The following is an 18014-nucleotide window of genomic DNA, read 5'->3' on the forward strand; positions in this document are numbered from 1 at the left end:
TCAAACGTACAAACGTAATGCACAAACCATCCCTCCAATCCCATCTACATTTAACGTCATTAATTTAGTTTAAATGAAATCACCCACAATATAAACAATTGTAATTGTTAACAAACACTACATTATTGAAATTATAGCACATATTCTAAGCATTAGAAAAAGTTTAACAGTAATTAAACATATTTTCTAATTTTTTTGTAAATAAAACAAGTATATATAACAAGTATATATATATATATATATATATATATATATATATATATATATATATATATATATATATATATATATATATATATATATATATATTGTACAAAAGTTTCAAATAATGACGCTCACTCGGGAGTCCATTGCAACCATAGAGGTTTAATAAAGTGAACCGCTACGCGTTTCGACACTGAAAGTGTCTTGATCACACGATTTTCACAGTGCTACGTGACGTGTATAAGTAAACAGTAAACATAAACAAGGCACTACATTGGGAGCAAACCCTTTCTGCTCCGTTTTTTGGCATCCATCTTGGAACAGTACCCACAGTCAGTATATAGTATTACACACAATGTAGGATCCTGAACAAAAATGCAAAAATCAATACATAAATATATTGTATATGCTATTGTTCTTAGTTTCAATGAGGTGTAAGTACCCGTGAGACATCTCTTATTCAAAATGATGTTCAACCATGATTGCACATACTTGTGTGTCGATCGCTTGAGCCTAAATAAAGTTCAAACATAATTGATTGTTTAACAGGCAAGTGCCTTTACAACAATGCTATTGATTATATACTAGTGGTGGAATTCTTTTGCAAGCGCTCTAGTGGCTTTGAGCAGATACCTTTCATGAATCCTGTAAATACTTCCCCAGGCAGCTTTGCAAAATCAAAAGGCCCCAAACCGTGAAAAACAAGAAAAAAGTGGATAAATATAAGTATCTAAGAAGGTAAAGATTAAACAAAAGTTTTGTCACTTTACTCGTTGGAGAGTGCTTGGATGATTCTTGATGAAGAAAAGGGTAGGGTGCCCGTGAAATCTATGCCCACCAGTGCCATTGAAGGGTCCCTTCCTTTCCTCCTAAAACAACAATAGAAAACAGAGCACACAATTAAAAACACAATATTTACAATACAGTTTTAAGATACAGTCACAGCATACAGTATATACAAGAACTAATCATCCTGCAAATGGCTTGCCAGTTCTTCATCAAGATTATGCCCTCCTGGAAATCTAGTTTCCAGTTCTATAATCCATTTTGATTCTTTTTTCCTAAGAGCTAGCTCTCTATTTCCACCCCTTTTGGGTGTGTTAATTTGTTCAATGGCAAAAAATCTCAACAAAGAATTGTTCGATTGGTGTTTCTCCTGGAAGTGACGGGCAATCGGGTAATGTAAATCTTTGTTGGTAATGGCCCGTAGGTGCTCCTGAACTCTTTTCTTAACCATGCACGTCGTACTGCCAACATACCTCAGTTGGCACGGGCATACTAAAATGTATATCACAAAGTTGGTACTGCACGTTAAGAATTGTTCAATCTTTTTGTTTTGATTCCTACCTGGAATCTCGAAATCTTGTACCATGTGGCTAGATTTACAGGCCCTACAGTGACCACAGGGATAGAAACCTTTGAGGTTGTAATTGTTTCTATTGGGGATTTCAGAGATATCGCCTTTGATCAGCATATCTTTGAGACTCTTCCCTTTCCGATAAGTGATGAGGGGTCTATCTCCTATACTGGAACCAATTACATTGTCAGTTTTTAAAATTTTCCAATTGTCTACCAGTATTTTCTTGATTTTTTCAGATCCCTGGTTGAAGGTGGTAATTACTCTAGTCACTGTTTCTTCGCTGGATGTGGGTTGTTTAGTTTCTAGGGTGCTTGATCTAGTTGTCTCTTTTATTTTGTTTACTGCTCTTTTCAGAGTCCATTCTGGATACCCTCGTTCTCTGAACCTACTCAACATCTTTGCTTGTTCACATTCGTACATGGCATCAGTGCTACAGTTCCTCCTTGCTCTCAATAGCTCTCCAAATGGGATACTCCACTTGAGAGCTTCCGGATGAGCACTGTGAGCATGGAGGAGGCTGTTTCCAGCTGTTTCCTTCCTGTGCAAACTGGTGACTAGTTTGTCCTGTTCTACCATAACCATTGTGTCAAGGAATTCCAATTTTTCTCTGTTGATGTTTGCAGTGAGTGTTATGTTATATGGATTCATATTGAGTTTGTTAATGAAGGCCTGTGCCTCAGGTTCTGTGCCCCTCCAGATAACAAACAAATCATCGATGTACCTTATCCAAGTTACAACTGAATTGAAACCAGACTGTAAATTCTCATCCCTGAGAATCTCCTCCTCCCATTTTCCTAAGAACAAATTGGCAAAGCTTGGCGCAAAGCACGAACCCATCGCGGTCCCGCGTACTTGCTTAAAAAGATTACCATCAAACATAAAGATGTTATTACTTAGACAAATTTTCAGCATATCGATGATCATATGTGTATGTTCAAGATATCCTATGTCACGTTTCTTCAAGAAATGTAGACAAGCCTCTATACCCTGATCATGATTAATGATCGTATAAAGTGAACTTACGTCCATCGTAATGAGGAGATACCCATTGACCCAATTGACCTCTTCAATTTTATTGAGGAAGTCTTTTGTGTCTCTCGTATATGAGGGGAGGCATGTGACATACTCCCTCAAGAAGTGATCTATGTATTTGGAGATATTCTCGTTGACACTACCTATTGATGAAACGATAGGTCTCCCTGGTGGTCTTGTTGCATTTTTGTGGATTTTGGGCAATAAGTATATTATGGGGAGTTTTGGGTAATCCTTTTTAAGAAAGCAAAACTCTGGCCATGTGAGTAACCCGGTTTCTTGCCAAAGAGACAGCTTTTCCCATGTGTTGGTTATGCTCAAATTATACTCTGTGAAGTTACTGGAAACATAGAAATTTCTATCACTGAGTTGTTTATATGCTTCTTCAATGTATAGTTGTCTTCCCCAGAGTACAATGTTACCTCCCTTGTCAGATGGTCTAATAATGACACTGGTATCTTCAGCCAGAAAGGAAGGGACCCTTCAATGGCACTGGTGGGCATAGATTTCACGGGCACCCTACCCTTTTCTTCATCAAGAATCATCCAAGCACTCTCCAACAAGTAAAGTGACAAAACTTTTGTTTAATCTTTACCTTCTTAGATACTTATATTTATCCACTTTTTTCTTGTTTTTCACGGTTTGGGGCCTTTTGATTTTGCAAAGCTGCCTGGGGAAGTATTTACAGGATTCATGAAAGGTATCTGCTCAAAGCCACTAGAGCGCTTGCAAAAGAATTCCACCACTAGTATATAATCAATAGCATTGTTGTAAAGGCACTTGCCTGTTAAACAATCAATTATGTTTGAACTTTATTTAGTCTCAAGCGATCGACACACAAGTATGTGCAATCATGGTTGAACATCATTTTGAATAAGAGATGTCTCACGGGTACTTACACCTCATTGAAACTAAGAACAATAGCATATACAATATATTTATGTATTGATTTTTGCATTTTTGTTCAGGATCCTACATTGTGTGTAATACTATATACTGACTGTGGGTACTGTTCCAAGATGGATGCCAAAAAACGGAGCAGAAAGGGTTTGCTCCCAATGTAGTGCCTTGTTTATGTTTACTGTTTACTTATACACGTCACGTAGCACTGTGAAAATCGTGTGATCAAGACACTTTCAGTGTCGAAACGCGTAGCGGTTCACTTTATTAAACCTCTATGGTTGCAATGGACTCCCGAGTGAGCGTCATTATTTGAAACTTTTGTACAATTTGATACCGGCTTGGGTTACTACCGGAGGACGCTCCACCTGGCGACGGGACTGATCCCAGAAGGACCCGCATTGTGTATGGAATATATATATATATATATATATATATATATATATATATATATATATATATATATATATATATATATATATATATATATATATATGTATATATATATATAGTTTTGATGCCTGAGTTGCTGTACTGTCCCAACACACAGGTACGAACCTCTTAAATTCTTCAAGAATGTTGAAAGAAAGCCGCTTCAAACAACCGGGGTAGCTTCTTAGTTTGATTTATTCAGCCATTGTAATAAAACAGACAAGTGTCCGCCCTGGACGCGTTTCGATCGACAAAGCGATCTTGATCACCTGACGCGCCTGTGACGGGTTACCTTATTTAAATTACTTACAACCAATGAAAACCTCTCAACAATTCAGCCCCCATGGAGATTTAAAGCAATACCAGCATTTAAAGTGACACAAAGATTTTAACAGATCACTTCGAATTCAAAATAATTACAAAGTAACATGCGAAGTGTAGCAAAGTCTGGTGCCACACATATGAAAGTAAGTATCATAGAACTAAAATGCATAGTGTAAACAAATAATTGTTAGCAAAGAACTCACGTCTAAATATTGATATAAGCAGTGACTGATAATTTTCGCAAAGTGAACATGTGAACACTGTCCCCCAAATGAATTCAAATACAAATGGATATCTCAAACGAACAATTTCGTATGTACAGCCCTACAAAGGACCCCAGGACATGGATTGTATTATAACTAAGGCAAGTGCCTAGTGAAACATCACTTCAATTATAACGTGACTGAGTTCGCATTCTATCATAAAGGCATATGCCCAATATTATCCTTAATTACTTGAAATTAGAAAAAATGCATCAATGAGCTAATCCATCTATTTCTTATGTGAGACTATTACCTTAAATTGGCACCCGCTATTATTTGCTATGTATTTCTCAAAGCATGTTCATATGCCAGATTGTATCAATCTCCATAAATGAGAAATGTTTTTGAAAGGATAAATCAAGGTTGATTATTTTTTTTAAATTTACTTTGGGTGGTGCAGCTGGGAACAGTATTTGTGAATTATAGATACTCAATATATAGCAGTTGACATATAGATACGGGCATCAAACATAGAGGTTTAATCATGTGTACTGTGGCGATATTGGACAATCTCACTACTAGTCAAAATGGCACCAACTCCACACAAACAGTTTGGTAGCTTCAGACAGAAAAAGGGGTAAATCCCCATATTACATTGCTTAGGGCTTGACAGACCTCCATATATATATATATATATATATATATATGAAATATACAAAGCGCCCTTGCGGGGGGAGCACTCAAAAGCTGGTTCCAGCCGTGAGGTAGGGACAAACCACACAAGCATTTAGAAAAGCAAATAACAAAGCCGCACTCTTCCTGGATATGATCGTAGTAATTTTAATGACCTCCTCTCCACCAACGCGTTTCGAACTACAACAGTTCCTGATCACGGTATTTACACAAGTCCATCATTTGTTTCACATATTTATACCAACTATTCCGGCCTGCCAACAATGAGGCATTATGGGAGTGGTAGTTTTACATTTCAAAATTTGAAAACGTCATTATCAAATCACGCTGTAACTGCTCAATAATCACCTTGTTAATTCGTGATATGATTTTTTAAAACACATAGTTCATTTGGTTAGTCCATGCAAAATAATTATGCATATTTTACTCAACAATGCTAGGTATGTCCATAAGCATGCGTTTACTTGAAATGGAGTCGAGAATGTCAACAAAGATAACTTTAGGCTGAGTGCCCAACTTTGATAAAGTTTTGTTACAACTTTATCCAACAGATTTTTCCATGCATGGTGAGGATACCAGTTACTCAACAATGCTGGACTTGTCTGTGCGCATGCGTGTACTCGAGTGAGTGCAAAAGCCGCATTGTTGGAGATTAGGGCTGAGTGCCCCAAATATTAATACAAAAAGACATTATAGGGAGCAGCGCAAGCAACGAATAAAAATGGTTTGAAATACATCTACAGGCAGCTCAACCTACACAAGTAAGTTTCCTAAGGAAAAGGTTTTCCTAAAGAGAAAAGAAAGATTATATTATTTGTTGCGAAACTACACAGATATGCATAGCAGTTTTCATAAATGTACATAAAGTTCCTCGTCTCCATTCAGCCTGTGAGGGATTCGGGTCTTGAAGCGAATTATTAGTTTGGATTCCAAACGTCTTAGTCTTTCTGTTCTGTTGCCTCCTCTTTCATGTTCAGTAATAGAGGCTATACCTGAATAGCTGATATTTTTCCAGGTTTGTCCAATATGATTCTGCAGATGTTTTGTTAGAGCAAAGGACATATCTTTGTTCTGAATTGCACGTATGTGCTCTAATATGCGCTTCTTGAGTGTACAGATAGTTGAACCAATATAGCGTTTTCTGCAGGAGCATTCGATCAAATATACCACAAATTGTGATTCACAAGTAATTGGATTTTGAATTTTGAAGGTTCGATCTTTGGGATCCTTGAGTATTTTCAAGTTTTTACCTATTTTGCACGCTTTACAGGATGTACACTTTGTGAACCCCTGTTGTCTTTTTTCCAGCCATGATTGCTGTGTTACATTTTGGAAGTGGCTGTTGACCAATGTGTCACATAATGATGGTGCTTTTCTATAGGTAATCAATGGATAGTTTCCCATTGTGGGACCGATATCAGGGTCTTTTTTTATCACATTCCAAAATTTCATTAGGATTTTTCGAATTTGGAAGCTTTCTTTTGAATACGTCAAAATCAGACGCGGTGCATCATCTTTTTTCGATTCCTCCATACTCTTTTGTTCTTTCCTTTTGTTTTTGGCCGTTAGTGTTTGGGCTCTTGTCTTTAATCTTGCTTTTGTTTCTCCCCGCAAGATATCACCATATTTATAGCCACGTGCTATTAAATGTATTTTAGTGTCCAAGAATTTACTTTCCATTTCCTCAGGTTCAGAACAATTTCTCTTCATGCGTATAAATTCTCCATACGGAATGCTTTGTTTTAACGAGCATGGATGAAAGCTCGATCCATGAAGAATACTGTTAGTTGCTGTTTTATTGCGAAAGACTGTTGTGTGTATTTTGTTCGATTTTATGTACACTTTTGTGTCCAGAAATTCAATTTCTTTTGATTGTATGTTATAGGTAAATTTTAAACCTATGTCATTTGAGTTAAGGACTTCTATATAATCCACTAGTTTCTCTTTCGACCCCCTCCACAAAAGGAAGAGGTCGTCAATGAACCGGAGCAATAGTACAACGTCTGTGGTGTATGGATCATTTTCCTCTCTCCAATCCACCACCCCATAGTGAGATTCGCATAGCTTGGAGAGAAGGAAACTCCCATAGCTGTACCACGATTTTGAGAATACAGTTGTTTATTGAATAAGAAGACGTTGTTAGTTAGGCATAGTTCAATCATTTCCATGAGCATGTTGGTATGTCTCAGTTCTCCGATTGGTCTCTGTTTGAGGAAGTATTCAATGGCTCTCAGTCCAATATTATGGTCTATCGATGTATATAACGAGACAACATCGATTGTTGCTAAAAGATAGTCTTGTTGCCATTGGGTTTCCATCAAAATTCTCAAAAAATCGCCTGTATCTTTAATGAACGAACTTAAGGTTGGAACAATGGGAGCTAAAAAATAATACACATAGTCAGCTATGTTTTCATAAAGGGACCCACAGCTGGAAATGATGGGTCGACCGGGTGGTTTCTGTAGGGTTTTATGGACTTTCGGCAGAAAGTATATTGTAGGCGTTACAGGATTGGTTACTGTCAGAAAGTTTTTTTCATCCTGGCTAAGCAGTCCTTGTTCGTACCAATTATATATACGATTATGTATATCTCTGATCATATCTGGGAAGGGGTTAGATTTTAGCAGAGTGTAGTTTGTTGTTTCATTTAACTGACGAAGTGCTTCTTCAATATACGCTTGTTTGTCTAAGATGACAATGTTGCCACCCTTGTCGGCTGGTTTAATTTCGATTTTGTTATTGTTTTTTTGGGCTTGTAATGCTTGACGTTCTTGTACGGATAGATTTTCTTTCTTATTTGATATTGTGTTTTCCAGGGTTTCCAGTTCTGCCACAACTAGGTCCTGGAACATATCTATTTGATTACCTGGATGTAATGATGGATAAAATTTTGATTTATTTTTAAAGTTGGTACGTGGGTGGGTGTCCGTTGATATTCCCATCTCCTGTAATACTTGTATGTCCGTTAACTCTGTCTCCTCTATTTACTACGATCATATCCAGGAAGAGTGCAGCTTTGTTTTTTGCTTTTATATATACAATTTACAATTGCAGTAAACGGCGGAGAGAGAGGCGCCAACGCCGCCTCAAAACCATCAAACAGGGGCAGAGGAGGACGGAGATGGAAACGCTAGACCCACAGGATAACACAATTATCAATTTGACGGACATTGTGTTATCAAATGCTGAGCAACAACTGTTAAAATTGGGTCTATCATTCTGTCCGGAGTCCAACTTCTCATACAAACAGTCTCGCATAGATATCTATAAGTTCATTCGAAAAATTAAACTCAAAAAATTCTTCCAATTGAACAAATCTATGAATACGGCCACCTCATCTGACTTGTTGTTGGATTCACTACAAGTTCGGGACTCTGATACACTTCAAATTATGCAATCCTTGGCTAAGGAAAGTTCGGACTTTACTATATCTGGTACTGTACCTGAACAACTGGAAGGAATCAACACAGGATTGGCGGCTGCCAGTCCATTTCGTCCTCCTTCGAGTTTTTATCCGATTATGCCCAAGGACTCTGTTGATGTGTTCAGTGACATGGTAATCAGTGACCTCAAAAGTCTTAATCTGTCCACTTATTCCAAATGTAGACAAATAAATGCAAAATTGAGAAATTATTGGGCGCTGATCAAGAAAATTCATGGGAATGGTCAAATTGTGGTGATGGGTGCTGATAAGGGCGGTAACATAGTTCTTTGGCCCAAAAATGATTACTTACAAGAGGCACAACGCCATCTGTCCGACACTAATTGTTACAGCAAAGTAGGTCGAGATCATTTGGGTGAAATTAAGAAATCTGTGTCCTCCCTATTAGCACAATGGAAAAGAATGGGACTCCTGTCAAAAAATGAATATCTGTTCCTTAAAAATGATTTTCCAACTACAGCTACCCTTTATTTCATCCCCAAGGTCCACAAGGGTATTCACCCGGTACCAGGCAGACCTATCATCTCTGCTCGGAATAACCTTTTGGAAGCTATGTCAAAATATGTGGATTACTTTCTCCAACCTCATATGACCGCTTTGCCGTCCTTCATCAAGGATACTGGGGATTTTTTAACCAAAATCAAGGCAATTGGTTGGCAACCCACTTTTGTCCTAATCACACTTGACATAGCTTCCCTTTACACCAGTATTTTATATTCTCAAGGGTTAAATGCTGTCAAACATTTTTTAGATTCCCGTTCCATTAATTTCAAGGACCATAACACCATGCTCCTTCAAATGATTGAACTTTGTCTCAATAACAATCTATTTTTGTTCAATAAAGTACTATACAAACAATTGAGGGGTGTGGCTATGGGGGCATGTTTTTCTCCAACCTATGCCTGCCTTTTGGTTGGTTGGTGGGAGGAACATGTCCTCAGGGCCGACCACAAAGACATATGGGATGCACACATCCGGTATTATGGCAGATATATAGACGATATTTTTATCGTCTGGGAAGGTTCCACAGAGGAGGCCTCCTCATTTGTGACATCTATCAATAACAACACAATGAATTTACAATTTACGGCTACTATCAGCACTGAGAGGGTGGAGTTCCTTGATGTGGAAGTGTTCATTATGGACCAACACATAGAAACTAAACTTCATAGGAAAGCCACTGCTGGCAATTCTATCTTACATGCCAGCAGTGCACACCCACCACACCTCATACGTAGCATACCCTACGGGGAATATCTCCGTCTACGTCGCATATGTAGCCGTCAATGTGACTTAGAACAATGCCATCAGGAGGCCACCAATCGGTTCCTTGCCCGTGGGTACAAACCGTACAATCTTAAAAAAGCCCTTGACAAAGCTAATCTTTGTTCTCGGGAAATCTGCCTATCTACCAGACAGCCTCAAACCATGAATCTTAGTTTGGAGGTGGACACAGAGGTCATTCAACCTATCAGACTTATTACCACGTTTTGTAAACAACACAAAAGTCTGCGACATATCATTTACAAACACTGGCCTATTGTTTTAACCGATATGACTCTGAAGTTTTTACTGCCCAATCTACCCAACATCACTTTCAGGAGAGCACCCTCAATGAGGGATGCGTTGGTCAAATCTAATCCTGAAGTCACGGAAAAGATCACGTGGCTAACACGTTTTGGCTTTTTCAAATGTGCCTCATGCCGTGCGTGCAAATTCGGAATTAATGTTTCCGAATATTGCACTGCATTCAGCAATGTTCCAGTACAAATTAAACAACATTTCACGTGCCGCACTGACTTTGCGGTTTACGTGTTAGAGTGTACCTGTCATTTGAGATATGTGGGGAGCACTAAACTACCGGTTTTCAACTGCATCTTACAACATCTTCGTGCGATTGTCAACTCGGACCCCACATATCCCGTTGCCCGTCATTTTAAAGCTATTCATGCCAACAAGGTCAGTGACTTAACATATTATGTGATTGGGGCGGTACCACCTTCAATTCGGGGGGGTAACAGAGAAAAACAACTACGCCAGTTAGAATCCTCCTTCATCCTATTATTGGATACCAAGATGCCAAATGGGATGAACACGAGTGAGGATTTGCATAACTTTCTGTAAAAATATGTTTCATTGTGGTCTTTATCCTTTACTCTGAATGCAGTTATTCTAACAGCACTTACAACTTTAAACTAGCGATTTTTTTGTTACTGGCAGTTCCTTACAGTTTGAGTATTCACTCCAATGCTTCTTGCTCTAGTCTCTTTTTTTCACTTCCCTTTTTGTATTTATTATTTTTTTCATCCCCATTCATGCTTTTTAACCTTAAGAGTGTGTTATGCTTAGATTCTAGAGATGAATTATAGTTGTTGTTTCTTTCTGAAACATGCAAGCCGTGGTTATGATTTGTAAATCAGCATTTCAGCACTTAGGGGCACTTGCCCTGTATTCTATTTGCTATGAACTGCTTTGTTGCATTTTATGTATCAATTTGATTCATTAACCCGGTTACTTATGTTTCTGATTGATTTTCGGCACTCCTTTAAGAAAACACACTCTAAGTTGTAGTATTTCAGTTATGTCTATTAATACTGAGCATCAGGATTGGGTGAATCTGATTTTAAATTGGATGGTCCGGCACCAGCGCGTCAAGTGTTCAAGATCGCGGAGGCGATCGAAACGCGTCTGAGGCGGACACTTGTCTGACAAATGAATTAAACGTCAGAATTGAAATCTTGGAATCGTTTGCTGTCTTTACTTTTTGGACGTCAGCATTGTGCATGGTGGAGAGGTCCTTACCTGCCTTCAGCTCCCTTTGTTTCATTGGGGAGTTCAGGACTTTGTCTTATATATATATACATATATATATATATACATATATATATATATATATATATATATATATATATATATATATATATATATATAAAAAAACACTTGACAGTGGAACAGAAAAATCAACCAAAGTTAAGTAGAATATTGAATGCTCATTCATACTTAAAATTCGCAAACATTTTTTTTTGGTGGGGTAAGATTTAGTATTCTAACTTCAGTCCTAAATAAATAGCCGAGGGTACATAAATTAACAGGGGTCAAATTTACTATGCTAGCTCCAATTCTACTTACATTGGGGAAGATGGATTTAGGGCCTGATTTAGATCATTGCGGACAGATATCTAATTCGCCGAAATATAACTTCCATTATTTCCTATGGGATTTATATTTGTGTGGATGGAATATCCGTCACCATTGTGACAGAGTAACAAGCCCGCCAAGATCTAAATCAGGCCCTTAATATTCTAAAGTGCATATAGTGGAAGAAGGTCGGCTTCATTTTTATTTAACACCAGGCCAACAGACACTGGGGAAAGTGCGTAAATTGATGGGGTGAACGTTTTACTATTCTAAATGTATTTCGATTAAGAAAAATGGATGTCCTGGGGGCAGATTTACTAGTCCAACTACAATTGTAAAGAATTGGGTAATGTACATAAATTAAAGGGGGCCAGATTATGAGTTTGGAAGTGTGGGAACAGGGCGGCATGCCACCGCCAGCTCCCACACCACCAAACTCCACCACCAGATTGCAAGTTGTAATCCAAAGGCTCATAGGAGAGCCTTAGAAAGCCAGCACACTTAGGACCGCCGCAGGGCATTCCAGCACGGCATGGACTATAAATGCCGTGCTGGAACAGAGGGTGCATAAAGGCAGGGAGGCACAACATGTGCTGTCCTGCATGCACCCCCATGCCTGGGGGCAACAGGGGGCCCTGTAGGGCCCCCTTAGTTTTAGGACCGCCACACTTTTCATGGCAGCCACACCACCATAAAAAGTGTGGCGATCTGGAAACCCCTAACATGCTTGGCAGTGCCATAGCGGCACCGCGAACATATTGCTACCCTAGACCACTGCATCACTGACAAGGGATTACAGATCCCCGGCGGCTGTGGCGGTCCTAATGCGGTCTGGCCGCCGTACTCGTAATACAGCAGTCGGACCACTGGCGCGGAGGTCGCCGACTGCCACTTCACCTCCACCAAGGGTTTGGCGGTCTGATGGACCACCAAACTTGTAATTATGCCCTTAGTATTCTAACTCCAGTGACCATATTATACATTATGCCCAGTGGGCACGATAGGTGTATGTCCTTGCTTTATACACTACCAGGGCACAATAGTTTTACAATAGGGCTGCAGATGTTTGTGTGTGGCTCCTTCTGTAATACTGATAGTGCTGTGACACATGTAGCACCAGCACTGTCTTCAGAGAGCGTTCCCTCCTTTGCATGGGTGCATAGCCCCATGCAAATGAGGAATCAATTTGCCTCTGCACCTGTGCCCTACTAAGGAGGGGAGTGCAGAGACAAACAGGGCAATTGGAGGCACACTAACAGTGCGCTATAAAAATGGTGCCACATTGTTAGTTAGGGCAGACCTCCGGAGGAGACACATCGGGTCTCATGGATCCCTCCCCCAGAAATCCAACAGGTGGGTGCAGTCAATCCCTTAAAATGCCTTTAAGGCATCGGGAGGGCTGGCCCCACGTTCCGCGCTGTAATGATTGCTGGGTGACCTTGTCCCACCCCAGCCGGTCAAAATGACAGCTCGCAGGCAAGTTTACAGCCTCCAGCGGCCTTGCAGAGCTCTTTCCTGTGCTGCGGGAGCACAGCAAAGGCCTTTAAGGCAAAGGGAGGGCTGGCCCCACCGTCCTCACCGTAGCAATTGCTGGGGGACTGAGTCCCACCCCAGCCGGCCAAGACGACAGAGCGTAGGCAAGTTTACTGCCTCCAGCGGCCTTACAGAGTTCTTTCCAACAAGTGTTGGGGTGAGTGGGTGCGACATAGGAAAGAATGTGCCAGAGTACCAGAGAAGTTTAGTAATGGAGAGGAAAAAGATGTTGGTTTCTGGGTAATTAGAAAATACTCCATAAAGGAAAAAGGTGAGGTTAGTGAGAGTACAAGATTGCACCGAATGGGGGCATTCATAGGGGAAGGAGATTTTTTTTAACATTTGTTGGAGGCAAAATGTATTAAGGGGTAATATATCTGACTTATCAATATTTAATTTGTATCCAGATATTGAAGAGTAGGAGGAAAGAAGATCAAGAGAAATGGGAATAGAGGTGTGGGGGTTAGAAATATATAGTAAAATGTCACCAGAATATGGTGTGAATTTAACTTCCAAATGGTTAGATTGATAACTGGAAATGGTGGTAGATTTACGGATTGATTCCAAAAATTGTTTCAACACTACTTTATAAAAAGACCATTTTGTGAAATGAAGCATATATTATATACATGTACCTCAATATCATATCAGAAATCATTGGGGGGCATATGTATGAAACCAAAATTTAGTCGCAAACGCTGCAAATCGCAAAAAACAGCGTTTGCGACTACATTTTCGCTATTTCATATGTATGACACACATTCCTAGTAACAATTTAGAAATCGCTAAAATAGCGATTTCTTAGGCTGCGAAACTTAAAAATTGCGTATATTTTTGCGATTTCTTAAATAGCGATTTTTTTGACTTTGCGAAATTCGCAATAAGGATATCGCAATATAAGAATTCGCTAACAAATGTATGAAAAAGTCGCTAATTGCGATTTCACGAAATTCGCAAATTAAGAAATCGCAATTAAGACCAATTGCATGCAGGTGGTAAACTGGTGCAAGGTACATAAACCACCCCACAATGCAACATACCCAACCACAATGGCAGCAATGTTCGTGATAGCCAGGAGGCTGCGTATTCGGGCTCTTGCACAGAGGAGAATGAGACAGGAACGTATATTCAGGCTGCGCATCAGTCTGTTCCAGCACACTGAAGAGGACATCTATGACAAGTACAGACTGCACCCACAGACCATAATGGACCTGATTGAGGAGCTGAAACCCTACTTGGAACACCCTACACGCAGGACACAAACAATTCCCACACATGTGCAGGTCCTGTGCTCCCTGCACCTCCTGGAGTCAGGGAGTTTTCAACGGGTAATAGCGGAGGTTGGTGGGGGTCACAGAGTGCACTTTCACGCTTCTTACATGCCTTTCTAGATGCAATGCTACAGAGGCTCTCACATCACATATACTTCCCCACCACCCAACAGGCATTACAGCAAACAAAACAGGACTTCTACCAGATTGCACGTTTCCCCCACGTCATTGGCTGCATCGATGGGACCCATGTGGCCATCACAACCCCATCAGCAACTTAATATGTCTACAGAAACCGGAAATGCTACCATTCCCTCAATATACAGATGGTGTGCAACGCAAAGTATATCATCACTGACATTGTCCCCAAATACCCCGGCAGTACACATGACTCTTTCATCTTTAGACACAGTGGAATACACAGACGTCTGAGTGCTGGAGAGTTTGGGGAGGGATACCTGCTAGGTAAATACAAGGCACACATCAATACATCCACTACATCACTTGAGGGGGGGGACATTGACTTACCTATTGTGTCTATCCCTGCAGGTGACAGTGCCTATGCAGTGCGGGACTTCATCCTGACCCCATATCTGGATCCTGCAAATGCAAGTGAGAGGAGCTACAACAGGGCACACAGATCTACACGCAGCGTCATTGAGCGTACCTTTGGAATCCTGAAGAGCCGCTTCCGGTGCCTGCATAAAAGTGGAGGCGCACTGCAATACAGCCCTGAGACCTGCTGTAAAATCGTGGCAAGCTGTGCAATGCTACATAACATGGCAATGAGGAAAGGCACCACAATTGATGTGACCGATACAGACACATCGGATGACGAGCGCCCTGCTCCCTCTGCCAGACCTGCATCAGGAGTCGGGGCAGCTGCTGGATGCCAGAGACGGACTGAGATCACACAAAACTACTTCTAGGTGAGCAATGATGACATGCGAAAAACCTTGATAATGTGTGCAGTGTTTATTCACACTTCACAATTATGAAAATTGTAGCTGTCCCCAGCACATGTTATGCACACAGTGCAGGTAAGGCACAAGTAACTGTGCACACAGCATAGTAGGGTTACTTCACCCTGTTTGCATTAAGTGTCACCGCACAGTTCACCTCCTTCGGTGAGGCATTGGTGGTGTTTGGCGTCCAGGCTGAGTGCCCCCCATGGTGTTCCCTTGTCCTGCACCCTGTCTGGCACTGCGCCGTCTTTCTCCTGGCAATGTTGGAGTGATGCTGCTCTTACTGGAGGTGTCTTCACTCTCGCCAGAGGCCCGGAGAGCACTGCCACCTGCATTGGCCGTCTGCAGCTGCTCCACAGCACTGGTGACCTGTGCAAGTCCTCTGGCTATGTCCTGGCAGCAGTGCGCCATTTCAACCTGCATCGTGACGCTTCTGCGTGTGAGAGTGCTGGTGGTGGTGCAGAGGCGGTTCACGGCCTTGGTGTAGTTGTGAAGGCGTGGATTGGCACGTCGGCCAGCCCTCTCACTGGCGGCTTGGTTGTGCCTCAAAGTGTCACATAGGTCACGGATGGCACCTGCCATGGCCATGATGCCCTCCCCCATGTTTGTCTGATCCTGGTGGATACGGCATAGCTGCCTATTTATTGACCTGAGTGCTTTACTTTGCAGGCGCTGTTCCTGCAGCATGCTGTGTTCCAGGCCAGAAAAAACAGTTTCTTCGGCTTCAGTGGCAGTGCTGCTCCTGGGCCTTGACCTGCGTATGTGCTGTGGTCGAATCCTTGGCCTTGGTGTGTCCTGAATGGGCATGTGTGACACACCCTGACTCCCCTCTCTCCTGTCACTGTCCTCCCCTGTGGCCGGTATTTCATCCTCAAATGGAGGCAGTGGGGGCACATGTGTGCGCTTCCTGCACTGGATTGGTATCAGCTCTGTCTCGTCACTGGAGTCCCCAGGATATGCAGGCTCCTCTCCCTCTGCGCTGTCCTCACGTGCCCTGGATTGTGCTGTGGATGTAAAGGGGACTACATGAGTTTTTGTCTTTGTCTGCAATTAGCAATCAATAAAGTTCATACATTTTGTATCGGCTAACCTCTGACACTGTATCATTCACTTATCCCCAACCAACATGTTGCATTAGATTTCCTTTGTCTCATGGACACACTGTCAGACATAGTACTACACGTCCCATGATGCATTGCTTGGTGTGCTGTAAGACTTGGACTGGAATGACATTTTGTGAGGTTATTAAGCGCATTTGGGGAAGTGTGCATGGGATGGGGATCAGTGCAGATTGATTTTGCATGCATCTTACCTTGGCTGCTGGATGCAGGGTCGGAGCTGTCTATGTCAGCCACACCACCAACGCTCTCAGGCAGGAGAGTGGACTCCACAAGCTCCTCGTGGGGTGTTGGCTGTGCTGCTGTGGATGGTCCTCCCCCAGTCTGGTTTGCGTCCTTCAGTCTGGCTGCCACCCTCTCCTTCGACCTCTGGCGCATGTCATACCATCGCTTGCGCAATTCTTCGATGGTGCGATTGGTGACTCCCACTGCATTGACCTTATTTTTGATATCCAGCCAAATTTTGCGCTTCCTTGCCTCTGGGACACGCAGTGCCTTCTTGCCAAAAAGGAGCTCATGGCTGCACACCATCTCCTCAATGAGGACCTCCTGCTCCTTTTCTGCAAACTTGTGTTTTCTCTTCCTCTTCTCTGCATCCTTGCCCTCCTGTTGTTTGTTGGCCTCCATTGCTGTTTGCTCTCTCCTGGGATGCCTCCTCACACTCTCCAAGCAGCCTCTAGGTGTGGCTCAGGTGAGCAGGTGCAGGAAATCACTCCAGTTTCCTGTTTGTGATGTCATCAGGCTGCACCTGGATTGCAGATTCCCGTTTTTGCGATTTCTTAATTTGCGAATTTCGCAATTAAGAAATCGCAAATGAGGTTTCTGAGAATATTTTGCGATTTTTAAGAAATCGCAAAACATTTGCGATTTATTTTTTACATCCCGCTTTGCGAATCTCAATTTGCTAATCGCTAAATATCGCAAATTGGGATTCGCAAAACGGGAGTTTCATACATATGCCCCATAGTGTTTTAAAATATTTTTAACATTTGTTCAGTTAATTCAAGAAAATAGTTACCCCAATAAAAAGTACACAATTATGTATTTGATTAAATAACATTTAAATAAAACAAAATGAAATGTCATGATATTTACATATTCTTAAAATATACCCCCCACAATGTTGAAAAATAAAATTATACCAATTTTTAATTAAAACAATAATAATAATAGTAGTGAATCCAATCCCAGGACGCTTGGTTCTGGTTCACGGAGGACCTGGCCTGGCAGTTCAGGCTGGACTGTTCCCATGGGGAGCAGGGTCAAGGCTGATTTGCATATGGTTGGGTCCAAACTGGAGTGGCATGGTGAGCAAAAGAAAGATGGATTAAATCCAGATCTGTGACACACCCCTAGGTTCCCTCCCAAACACAGCAACAGGCTACCCGGAAGCTCAAAA

This window comes from Triturus cristatus, chromosome 11 (assembly GCF_964204655.1).
Source record: "Triturus cristatus chromosome 11, aTriCri1.1, whole genome shotgun sequence".
In the NCBI taxonomy this organism is placed as follows: Eukaryota; Metazoa; Chordata; class Amphibia; order Caudata; family Salamandridae; genus Triturus; species Triturus cristatus.